This window comes from Palaemon carinicauda, chromosome 43 (genome assembly GCF_036898095.1).
Source record: "Palaemon carinicauda isolate YSFRI2023 chromosome 43, ASM3689809v2, whole genome shotgun sequence".
NCBI lineage: Eukaryota > Metazoa > Arthropoda > Malacostraca > Decapoda > Palaemonidae > Palaemon > Palaemon carinicauda.
The window spans coordinates 22,718,370-22,731,683 of record NC_090767.1 but is presented as its reverse complement, the minus strand read 5'-3'; the positions used below and the strand labels follow the sequence as shown (position 1 = coordinate 22,731,683).

Below are 13,314 nucleotides of genomic sequence, written 5' to 3'. Positions count from 1 at the left end.
CCTTGCTACTCCTCCCAGCAGACAGTCAGATCGGACCGAAGTACGCATTCATCTTACACGCGGACACCCAAATCACTTTAGCTGTGTAATAAAGTTCTCAAATGCAAACCCTTAGAAAAGTAACGGAAAGCGAATTTTAACCTGAAATACTTTGTCTTTATATAATGGCAATATTCTAAAACAACCAAAATAACCTCATGAAAATATCTTTTGTTTTACTTATGATGGACGATGTTGCGAAACATCATTTGGTTCTAATAGAATATTTATCTTCAGTTTAAGGTCAGTTTACAGGCAAGTTTTAATTCAAAGTTGATATATCTCATAATAAAAAAATGGGACATTTAACTGATAGTCCCAAAAATATACAATATTGTACTCCTCGAAATATAATTATGTCTTATACACCTATAGAATTGAATAAAGTCAACCCAACTAGATGTTATCCTCGTATATACTTCACTATACTTGTCCCCTTAATATACGGCCATCAACTTACAACTATTCATATTATTCCTCAGGTTATAATAATATAATACCTTCTGCTCATATTCCCTTCGTATACAGCCACGAGCATATATTCCTTTCCTAAGGTTATCCTCAGCCAATAATCAAAGGAAATCATTTTTTCTATTACGTATTTTACACAGGTCCTGGGCAACTTTATATATAAATACAAGTTACGGTCCAAATAAGTATGATAAAACTATTTTTCAGTGATTAAAATAACTCCACACTTTCTGACTTTGCATAAATACTATCTGAAGTTTAAAGATGCATTTTTAAAGATATTGGAATGAGCTCAGACACAACAAACAGACACACTGAGATAACGAACAGTACGATATACTCTACTGAAAACCAGCACAAGATGAACAAACATGATTTAGAACTGTTCTACATGAAAAACCTGTAATCTTAATTCATATTTCGTACCCTTTCTACATAAAAAACCGTAACTAAAACATTTCCGACATCTTTAATGGAACACTGACAAAGAAAGCTTACATCCTTAAGACACAGACAAAAGAACGACCTAACTTCTCCATTAGGATCTCGCACTAATCCCTCATTCCTTGCAGTGGAATCCTTAACACTTTCATAACTCAATATTCAAAATTTTTTTCATCACATTTAAATAAGAAACTAATTATCAAGGATCGAAATATACTGGGTTTTAATCTTTTTGCTATACTGGTGTGCAATGAATAACAATCTTAGAGCGTAAAAGAGATTTTAAAAAATGAACTCGTTATCAATAAGAAAAAGATATCCAATATGGAATCCTTTGATTACAGTTTTTTAAAGGATTATTGGATTGAATTCAGGGATATACCCCAGCACTTGGGCTTTTAAGGCCATTCTGCTCTCAAGTGCAACCTAAGGAAAATCCTGCCAGTACAATTTGAAGTAAAGGACGGCAAGATGGAGGAATGAAGGCAGGAAAGGATGAGGTTAAGTTATAGTAAAGCTATAATATGGGATGAAGGATCAATGCCAAGACTGTTAAGTAATGCCTACAGAGAATCTTGTGAGGTGTACTGATGGCACTACCCTCTTCTGCCTTTTGAGAGAGAGAGAGAGAGAGAGAGAGAGAGAGAGAGAGAGAGAGAGAGAGAGAGAGAGAGAGAGAGACTCTTAATTCACTGTCCTGAAATAGTGAGACTAATGTATCTTGGTTATGCAACATCCAATAGCCCACATTTGATTTCCATTACTATTGAAGCTCCATCAATCCTTTTTTAATCATATCTAATAATCCTCCATTGGGGTTAAGTTAGGAACGTTTACCTCGTGACCCTGACAATCCGTAAGGTGACCAATCTTAACACTACACACCAATACAGCCCAAACTACTGCAAGACAGTAAGAGGTCAAAGCATAAAACCCTCGTCCCACTGACAATATGAAGATAAACGGCCACAACATCGAAGGCTTCAGCAGCAGTAAAGTAAAAATCCTGGTAGAGCTACAGCCAGATATCCTGTACTTACAAGAAACTCACAGAACTAACGACCAACTGCCGGAAATGCACCTAGCTATTGATACTGCTAGCCAAACTTATGGAAGTGCTAGCTTTGTCAAAGACAAGTGACTAGTAATGAGTACTGCTAAAACTGAAAATGTTCTAACTTGAACATCATCTCCACATAAAAACCCCCAATGCACTATTTGGGTGGCTCCCTACCTCAAGAGCTTCAGGGGAAAATGAATTTAATTATTGGGGACTTTAACCACCACGGTACGAACTGAGGATATGAGGACGAGGAGGCAAAGGAAAAAAAAAGTTAATTTCAGGGGCTCTGAGCAATAACCTTGTACTACTATATGATTCGAAAGATACCTAAACCTTCGCAAGCGGAGATGGAGGGGAGATTGCAACCCAGATCTTACATCCACCAATTTCACAGGCTCACTCAATCAGTTCTAGAGCCCATACCAAGGTCTCAACATGGCCCAGTGCAAATTGAATTCCAGCAAGTAATAATACCCAGGAAATCAAAATATCTCCCAAGATTTAACTTTGGGAAAGCAAAATGGACAGTCTTTACAGAAATGATTGAACAACATAGTGTCATCATACCACCTGAACCATGTCAGACCTGTATGATGAGCTTATCAATCTAGTATAGAAATCAGCTCAAAAGAATATATCTAGAGACTGCAGAAAATAATATATTCCTGGAATGACTGACCAAATTAAAGAACTGCATGAGCTTTACACCTCTTATGATAAAGACCAATTCAGCTTAGATATCATTGAAATGGGAGAAAATGATCTAACACTTCGGAATCAAAATTCGACAATGATGGCCAACAAAACCTAGATATAACTCACAATAGTAAAACTGCGCACAAACTCAATTTCAAGAACAGACCACCATAACGAGTAGCAACCATATAGCCCAAAGACATTGCATACTAACTGAATATAAGTAGCCGACTAAAGAACAAAGAATGCTGCCAAAGGAAGACAGTAAAAGGAGATGAAAGCAGTGCTATCAGATGGAAACAACATCTTCCCACCCTTTACTTTAGATGAACTGAAGAAAGAAGTCACATTGCTAAAGTCAAACAAGGATGCAGGAATAGATGAGATTCTGAATGCTTTCCTGAAACACCCGGACACAAAAGCACAACAGTGGTCATTGTCTCTCTTTAATTCATGCATAAAAACAAAGAAAAGACCAAGAAGAAAGAAAAAAACTAAATTAGTTGCCCTTCTGAAATCCAACAAAGCTCCAACAAACCCTAAGAGCTAGAGGCCCATATCATTATTATGTACTCTCTATAAACTCTGTGGGAGATTAATATATAAAACAGAATTTCAAACACAGTAGACAACCTCCTCACCCCAGACCAAGCTGGGTTCAGACCAGGATGCTCCTGCTGTGGCCAGATCCTTAACCTAACCCAATAATAGAGGACGGATTTGAACAGCGCCAAATCACAGAGGCAGTGTTCCTAGACCTAACAGCTGCATATGGTACTATGAATCACAGAGGTCTACTGAAACTCTCCAAAACATTGAAAAAAAGGATATTATAGTGGATATAATCTGAAGCCTCAAAGAAAACAGCAAATTCTATATATAGAGATGGGTGGCACTAAAAGCAGATGGCGAGCACAAAAGAACAGCCTATCTTGGGGCTCGGTTCTTGCACCACTGCTGTTCAATATGTATACTACTGATCATCCGCATATTCATCTACGCAGACGATCTGTGTCTGGCAACACATGCCGCAACCTCTCACAAAGTTGAAAAACGACTATCCTCCACCCTAGAGCAGATAGGGCAGTACTATGAGAAGTGGTTTCTGAATCCAAACTCCCTTAAGACTCAAGTACAGACATTCCACCTTAGAAACAGAGAAGCCAATGGCAAACACAAGATCCTCTGGCATGGCATAGAGCTAGAATATAGCCAGTTTCCAGTGTACCTAGGGGTAGAATTGGATAGAAGTCTGTCATTTGACACCCATCTGCAGAAGCTTCGAGGGAAGGTTTGCTCTTGCAATTCCCTATCAAAAGAAACTAGCAGGAACCAAGTGGGGAGCCAATGCTCACACATCAAGAATAACTGTATTAACCCTGTGCTATGCACCAGCCAAGTACCATATACCAGTGTGGAGCAGATCCTTACATGCCAAGAAAATAAACCCTAAGCTCAACAAGGCATCCCACTTCCACCAGCACCATTTAGAAACTCGCTGGTAATGCCCCCACACCTCCAGAAATCAAGAGGCATACAACAAAAACTGAAAAGAAAAAAAAAAATTCTTGAAACCAAGACCTCCATTACAATCTCACATGGGAGTCAGTTCCAAGTAGACTCAAGTCAAGAAAGAGCTTTGCCCCTGTGGAGGGACTGCCAGTCCAAATACGAAGGAAGAATGGTGGAATGGACCGGTGAAGGGACTCCGATAGGAGACGAACCCCCAACAATGCAGTGCAGGACCCCATTGAAGAAATAGCTGATGGGGTACTACTTCTCAGACAGGTTTGATGTGCCCTCAACAGAACAGGTGAGAATCTAGTTAAATGAGCTATTAAAACTGACCAGTCCTGCTAATGTGGAGAAAATACCCAGACAATCAATCATGCCTACTATTCCATAATGTCAATGAAAGAATGCTTCAATTGTTTGCTGTTTGGCGTGATAAGACGATGATGATGATCCTCTGTTGAATATCACCCTTGAGGGTAAACAACTTAAAGAATGGTATCCTGGAAGGGTGTGAAATAATTACTCACAACTTTAGTAGTGGGTAATTTGTTTCTTCTGGATTGTACCCTTTTTCAATATGACAACTTGTAAATTTCTCATTATAAATAATGAGCAAGGTTTGTTATTACTTTGATAACTATCCATATTTTGAGTTTCAATTATTTCCATCATTAAAATTCCAGTATAGTTTCAAATAGGATGAAGTGATACCAGTTATCTGATGAATTAAAAGAAAATTGGCTAAAAGGCCAGGTAATCTAACAAACGAACTAAAGCTAGAATGGATAAACAAAAAATGCTAGTTACTATTTTCCATTGAGCCAGTGTATAAACTAATAATCTGACAATTATTATACATTGTCAAAATATCTAACCATAAAGAGTTAAGGGAATCTAAAATGGAGTAAATCGGATTATAAAATACCTATATTTAGTTTATTAACTTTTTAATACGATATTCCAATTACTGTGACCTTTGCGGTGTAAACTACTTGATATGTCTCTTACATTGTTTTTTCTTCAAGCAACGATACTGTTTGAAGACAGAACTATTACTGCACATCAGTATTGCACTAGCCACACCCCCCCCCCAAAAAAAATTGATAAATAAATAATCAACTCCGGATAGCTAGGCTGGTAGCGTCGCGGGCTTCATTTTCAGAGATCCCAAGTTCGCGTCCCCGCCAGGACGCGGATAGTGTGAGACCTGGGGGATGGGGGGGGGGGGGGGTTAGAGGGGGCTAGTGATAGTCCCTGCTGGCTAATGGTCGCCCGAGCAGAATGATGTAGATCGTCTGAGTGGAGACCTAAACCCCGCAACTTTTACTTTTAACCCAGAAATCAATTTCTAAACACAGGTTATGAGGATACATAAACAAAGTAATTTTATGGAAATGGAGCTTTCATACCTTCACCAATATAAGGAAATAAATAAATCTTTTCCTTAAATCCAGGAAATTTCGCACTTGGCATACACAAACCTCACGAGCCTTTTTGTTAACGGTTTATATACCTTCTATACTAAATCGGTCCCAGACCCTTTAAACGTCACGAACATCCCTCGACAGCTTTCCGTCAACGACAATATATTCAAGAACTTATTACACAATTCATCTAAAAGTGATTAAAGTGTTATTTATCCCTCCTTTATGTCGTGGGCCCAAAAGACACGAGACAAGAAACAAAATGGAATTTCTGAACCGAGCTGTGCACCTTTTCAAAGAGCCCAGCTATCTCGCTATATTAGAAAGCTCTGAAATGCCAGACTTCAAAATGACTCTCTTACTAAATTCCTTGAAACACTTATGTCAAGTACACTTATCATTAATCTTTAACATTTAATTACCTTAACTTGAAGTTTTTATGAAAAATTTGGAAATAGCAGTTACCACTGATTACACATTATCTTCAAAAAGAGCATAAACATATCTGGAGCACATTGAATCACAATCTTTTGACATTCGATAGACTTTACACTACTTACATAACACAGTTCATTACAAATTTGATGTATCTGTTATTGACATTAGTGCATACAACTTTGCTAGCAATGAAAATGATGGTACCAAAACCTGTACATTTGACATTACAAACTTCTACAACTTCTTTGAATAAGATAAATATAACAAATTCTAAAATCTCATAAACCATTTACAAACTTAGAGAAATTGAGGCTTTTGATCAAATTAATAATGGAATAAAACTGTCATAATTTTCATGACTTTAGCTGTCAGGGTAAAACCTACACTGACAAGACAGCTGGATCAATAAGCAGACTAAAATTCAAAAATGTTTACCAAACCAGGCTGTCGACCTTTGACAAATACAATATATTCAAGCAAACACATTGAGCTACAGCTCTCAAGACACCAGTGAAAGATTGAACAAGTTCTGTACATGGGGAATAAAATAACAGTCTAAAAAAACAAGTGATTACTCTAGTTAAGATCAGGATGTACCTCATGAACCCTTTGGCTCTTTTTGTGGTGAGGAATAAAATGGCAAATGGTGATACTCAAAGAGGAGGGGGGCAGTAGGAGACTCATCAGCCATATGAGGCCAGTGTCTTTTTTTATAACATTTCCAAATTTTAGGATAAGGAAGGATCAAGGATGGGGAACGGGAGATCTGAAATTGGAGGCAAGTATCAGGATAAAATAAAAGAGAACTTCATGATTCACCCTTACTTGAAAATACGTACGTCTCCCATTACTTTTAACAAGGTATATTCTTGTAGCACTTAGAGAGAGAGAGAGAGAGAGAGAGAGAGAGAGAGAGAGAGAGAGAGAGAGAGAGAGAGAGAGAGAGAGAGAGAGAGAGAGAATATTATTAGATTATTCAAAGCCCTTTGAAATTAAAGGAGCTTCCTTAGATTGGAGTGGCCATTAAAATGCATCTACTTTCTGTATAATCCCAAATCCACTTTGACCAACACAATTAAATTATTCCAAAGTCTTTCTTTCTCCATTTAGCTGAACAATACCACTATACAGTAAGGTTTAATTGACTCAATAAATGAAAGAGAATGTTCATCTAAGTATCCAATTCACTGCAAAAGTTATTCAGTAATCAGTTGCTGGCTGAGATGGCGTTCGAAAAGTCCTAAATAAGGAAATATCCTTTTTAATATCAGTCACACTATTTAGATTCTTTAATTTCATGCAATAGATCTATAGTTAGTGATTAATAAACAATCAAAGTTAGGAGGTGACTTTAATCGCTTATTTCTATTAACCAAAGCATTAAGAATACTATAAAAACTTGTTCCCCAGCATCCATAACATTAACCTGAACTTAATCATTAAAATTTACTTAAAGTACATTTTCATTCACAAATATCTAACGAGCTGGACTCTACTTTATTTCATTAATACTTCATAACATATTCGTTATTTCTCTTATATTTCTATATTCAATATATTTCCATTAAGCGATACTCCATAGGTTATTCCCGCATACACCAACATTCTTTCACAGTGCCAATCACCCTTAGTTCTTAATACATTCGGGATTTGATTTGATTCAGGGATTTTGACTATAAAACTAAGCTCTAAGGCTTGAGGGGGCATACCCTTGTGGTTACACTGTAGCAAGAGATAAGAGATAAAAGAGATAAGAGATTGAACGCCCCTACGGAAATATTTTGATTTCATATCTAGCCTTTCAATAACTTAAGTCCTTTGACCTTTTCCATGGACGTCCACTGACCTATATTCAATAACTTTATTTACCATTAAATGTTTTTACTTTCATTAGCTAGCCTTTCCATTACTTCTCATTCACTAAGTTGCTACATTTCTAGGCAAAGAGAGAGAGAGAGAGAGAGAGAGAGAGAGAGAGAGAGAGAGAGAGAGAGAGAGAGAGAGAGAGAGAGAGAGAGAGAGAGACTGTTGCAAAGCAATACAAAAGGTCAAAACTTGATGGGTTTTGGGACGAAATTTCAATAATATTTTAAGAATTATTCACACATTAAAAAATAAGATATACAAGATACCATAGTATTCTTTATCTTAAAAGCAAAAGTAGCCTATTATTCTAGTTTGTTTTCATCCTTGGAAAACAGAGCTCCAAAAGATGAATATATTATCTTTAAATGATTTAGCAGTTAGAATGAATATGAATGTGTTGAGGTGGTTTGGCCATGATGAGAAAATGGAAAGTGGCTGTCTGCTAAAGAAGGTGATGAATGCAAGAGTTAATGGGAGAAGTACAAGAGGAAGGCCAAGGTTTGGGTGGATGGATGGAGTGAAGAAAGCTCTGAGTGATAGCAAAAGTTAATTATTGTACAGAATATTACGCTTTTAATACTTTCTTATTTAAGAAACAAAAGGGATAAAGCAAATTTTTCACCAGTTTTTTTATCACTTGGCAGACAGCATAGGAAAAATCTTAAGGTGCTACATATGAGGAATAGACCTTGAATTCCACTGATACAGAAGTTCCCTTTTAAATATCCTGATAAAATAAAAGTTAAATTATCAGAAATATGTATAAATATCAAATCCACAATATAGACTTTTCAAATTCTTAATCCACAAAGCAATGCCAGATAACTCTGGAACCCAAACATTGACAAGAAAAACTGGGACTCTTGAAAAAAGGAACCAAGAAAACAATGAATGACATGAAATAATCAATTCCGCCAGTGCAAAAATTAGCTCCTTAAGCCAAGGTTTGTAGCGGATAACTCCATACACAAGGGTTGCTCTGAATAATTCCATAGGGAATATAGTGCTCAGAATAACTTATAGATCAATGAATATCCAAGATAACTTTATTATCTAATGAGTGCCCTAGATAACCCCATAGAAGTGTCATAAGGAACACTAAAGGCAAGGTGTCCAGAATAACTTCCAAGAGCAAGATGGGTCAGGAATAGACCAAGGAGTAACTCCTAAATAACTCCATACACAAAGATGGTGTCTTGAATAGACCAGTGTAAGCTACAAAAATTCTGTGAACTATTTAATCCTAAAAACTGGTGATGAAAATAAATGCCCCAGAGACATTACTAAAGACACACTTCCAATAAGTCCAATGACAAAAGATTCCCAAATTACTACATAGACTAATAAGTGTCAAACATAACCTAAATAAAGTCCATCTAAAGCCTGAATTTCTTCACAATCCATGGGGAAGAGGTTCCCCCGAATGACCCCATAGACCAGGGGGTGGGGGCCGCTACGAACGGAGTTTTTAAGCAAATTGGAAAAATAGGTAAATCAAGGCATTACCCAAATAACCAATCTTTGCCCAGGAAAAATTCTTAAAATAAGAGAACTCTACAAGACTTTTTAGAACACAAAGTGCTAAAAAAGCCTGAATACTAAAGAAGGTCATTGAACCCAAAAGTGACCGAAAAATATATCTTTAAAACATAATTAGCTGGAAAAAATCTGTAAACAAGGATTGCTCACAAACAACTCTATAGAGCAAGGATTGCCTGAAGTAACTCGACAAACTGAAGGGCAAACGAACAGGATATCAGAATTTTCTCTAAGGGGTACTATAAACCAGGCTTTATCAACCCTTAATTCACCTAAAACAACTCAAAGGAAAAATGAAAAATCTCTTGAAACGAAAGTGGCCCTTTCAAAACTATCAGAGAGAGAATACGAAAGAAAAGAAACTTGAGAAATTATAACTATTATCAAGAATAAATAATTAGTTGTTATTGGTGGCAAAGAAAATCCCTTATGGAACAGACAGCGGCAGATTTTAGGATTTAGAGACTATTAGTTTTGCAATTGAATTTCAACAGCTAACCTTTAGAAAAATAATTGGGCAATTTCAAGGTACTTGGAACCTCACTGTAAACAGATCTACACAAGAAATAAATTATTAATAATCAACACTCTCAAAACCATGTATCTTTTCTCTTGAAGTCACAGTTCCTAAATTCCCCTTTTACTGTAGAACATAAATTTTCTTGTGTTTAATGGACATCTGCCGTCAGTCATTTCTTAATCTCCAGCAAGCGAACGACTTCATCCTGAAAAAAATTATTTCATGAGTTACTCTTCTTACAATTTAGATCAAATAATACGCTCTGATAAGCGAGCTCAAACTTATAATAAATTATCATATAAAAATGACAAATTCGTAGATAATTTGTATTTTTCCTAACTATACAAACCTTAGCTATTTAATATGGGTGACTCACGTAACCAAGACTTCCCAATACCACCTCGCCAAGGTATGGGGACGCAACAGTATTAGCTTAATACTAAGTACACAGGGAGCATGATTTACCTGCAGTGGTTTGAGGTCAGCTCATGCAGAGAACCCAGGATGCTGCTTCCCCACAAGAGGGTAGGATGAAGAAAAGAATAAGAGCCAGTCAAATCTTTTCAATCACACAGACTAAAACTGGGTAACAATGCCCTCAACCCTCTGCAACTTGTCCAATAAGGAGCTTGAGGTATTAAGCCAGCTGTTGTGCAGATGAAAATAATTTTAGATACAATAACAAGGGTCTTGAATGATAATTCATGGCCATAAAAGCCTTCATGCCACTGCTAGTTGTATCACTACATATTTATTAAAGTCAAATGACCCAGCATTTTGATGTCATTGTTTAGTAATATGGGCATTACTAACCACTTTTGTTATAGCCTAAGTTCATTATAGTCTGAGAACACGAAATGTTTAATTAATGATATTTGAATAGATTAATCAAATCAGTTTCATCCAGAAATTTTCTTCAGCCTCTTCTGGATGGATAGCAGGGCTTGATCTATTCTGGGGGCTGATCGTCTTGTTGTTCAGCAACGTCCTCATCAGATAGTTCCTCATCCGAAAACTGATGAGGAAACGGCAACGGAGTGGGTAACGTCTGGCTCGCTGAGTCCGGTCGCACTGATGCATGCGTGACGGAGCCGGACGTAACATCATGGAATTGCTGCACAGTCTGTGAACTGTCAACAACCATGGGTGCGCGAGGAAGCACAGCGTCCACCCGAGACTGTCTAGACCGTCTGGGTTGTGCAGTCAACACCATACCGGGTTGCTGAGGTTGACGCACCGCGTCAAAACAAGTCACCTCTGCTGGTTGTTGAACGTCCTGAACGTCAACAACCACCTCCGAGCGTCGCTTAACGTCAACGTGCGGCTGGCAACCCACACTGGGTCGCATCGGTGGAGGAACCACCTCAACTGGTAGACGCGAGAAGGTTACCTCAGCGTCAACAGGACTCACAACCGACCGGTTGGAAGGTTGTTGGCCAGAAGGTTCAGCAGCAACCTTCTCCGCATTAAAGTCCTCTATCAAGGACGCAAGCTTGGACTGCATGTCTTGCAGCAAAGCCCATTTAGGGTCTACGGGAGCAGGTGCGGCAACAGACGGGGTTAGCGACTGAGGCGGTACCGCTTTCCATCCCTGAAAGCCTTGTTTATGCATGACATAATTGTACAGCAAAACTTCAAAGGCTCGAAAACAGCTGTGAAGTTGACCTGTAAAAAACTTGGAGCGTCTCCTGACCAGGCGCCAGGGAGAGTCTACGAGATTTGAGAAGTCTATCTGGGCAGAGGCATGAACTCCCAAGCCGAGAACTTCTCTCGTGTCATAACAGACTCTCGCTCTATAAGCCAGTTTAAAAGAAGGGAAAGCAAAGGCTGTATCCCCCCAAACTCCTCCTGGTGATAAACCAGTCGCCTAGCAAACGTAAAGCTCTCTAGGAGAGCGAGAGAGCACTAGCTTATAAACAACGGCTTCGAAGTAGCTAGGCCTAGTGTAAGCTCTGACGTTTAGGCGAACGAGGAGCAGCAGTTACAAAAAGATCCGGACAAAGATCCTTAAAAAAAAATCATCATGATTTAATTAAAGTCCATAGAGGGCTAAGCAGCTTTAGGCTCCTCTCCGTCTGACAAAGTCCTCAAGGGAATATCAGTAGGAGGGGGAACAGCAACTTCCTCATCTACAGGAACCTTGTCCGATAAAAGCTGAGTCTCAAGCAAGGGAGAGACCTACCGTGGTGGCAATGCTTTACAAGCAGAGTCCACACGCACTGGTGCATTAGTAGCGGACCAGGACGCAACGTCATGTAACTGCTTGACAGTCTGTGAACTGTCAACAACTGAACTGTCAACAACAACAGGTGCGTGAGGACGCACAGCGTCCACTCGAGACTGCTTTGACTGCCTAGACTGAGCAGGCAAAACAACTCTAGAATGCGGAGGTTGACGCATAGCGTCAAAACAAGTCAACTCCGATTGTTAGCGAACGTCCTGAACGTCAACAGGAGCATCAGCATGTGGCCTAACGTTCAAATGTGGCTGAAAATCCACACGAGACCGCATCGAGTGTGGTTCTAAACAACCTGACTGACGTGACTTAGCTACGCCAACGTCAACAGGAAGCACAAAGGAACGTTAGGTTGGCTGAAAGCCAGGATATCGATGAGATAAACGGCTAGACTCAACGGACTAATCGGCAGAATAGTCTTCCATAAGGGAGGCAAGCATATTCTGCATGTCTTGCCGTACAACCCATTAAGGATCAACGGAAATGGTTGTGGTAAGAGACGAGGGTAACGTCTGTGACCGCAACACTTTGCCAACAAAAAGGACTCTCGGAGTCTGTGTTACGTTTTTGTTAGGCGGCGAGCAGTTTTCCGATGACTGCATAGGGTCAGAGCTGTCCTAATGGTTGCAACCAGGACGCTGGACCTGTCCTGAAAGGACTGACTTTCGCTTAAGGGCTTCGAAACCTTGTTACAGGTTTCTTATGCGAAAAGCCTTCGGATGACGAGGAGAAAAAACGTCTCTCTCGCCTTATGGTAGGGGAGATCTTGGTAAGATACACCCGATACCATAGAGGGAAACGTCTGTTCGTTAATCAAGGCCTCTCGAACCCATAAGTCGTTCGACATTACTTCTCCCCTGGGATTGGGAGCTTGCAAGAGGTCCTGGACTAGGTGAACGACAGGCACGAACAGACGAAACCTCAGACGCAACACTGTAACACTTTGCGCAATATCACTTTATCACTTCGATTTTCTGTTTTGCACTTATTTCACTGAAATCGAAACTTTTACTGATTTCTACCTGAAGCACGCAATTCTACCCTCATCAAAAGGTAGTAATTG

The 13,314-nt window shown here is 38.9% G+C and overlaps 1 protein-coding gene, 2 long non-coding RNA genes and 1 pseudogene across 16 annotated transcripts in view; 1 reads left to right on the top strand and 3 right to left on the bottom strand.

Annotated features, from left to right (window-relative positions):
- The window catches only part of LOC137633468 (uncharacterized), a 429,224-nt gene that overhangs the window by 224,907 nt on the left and 191,003 nt on the right, over positions 1 to 13,314 (top strand). The gene's annotated exons all lie outside the window — the stretch shown is intronic.
- Positions 1 to 13,314, bottom strand: part of LOC137633471 (uncharacterized) — a 415,554-nt gene that overhangs the window by 211,350 nt on the left and 190,890 nt on the right. The window lies entirely within an intron of this gene.
- Positions 1 to 13,314, bottom strand: part of LOC137633473 (uncharacterized) — a 246,637-nt gene that overhangs the window by 77,847 nt on the left and 155,476 nt on the right. The gene's annotated exons all lie outside the window — the stretch shown is intronic.
- LOC137633481 (sorting nexin-2-like) overlaps positions 8,113 to 13,314 on the bottom strand; it is a 32,636-nt pseudogene continuing 27,434 nt past the window's right edge.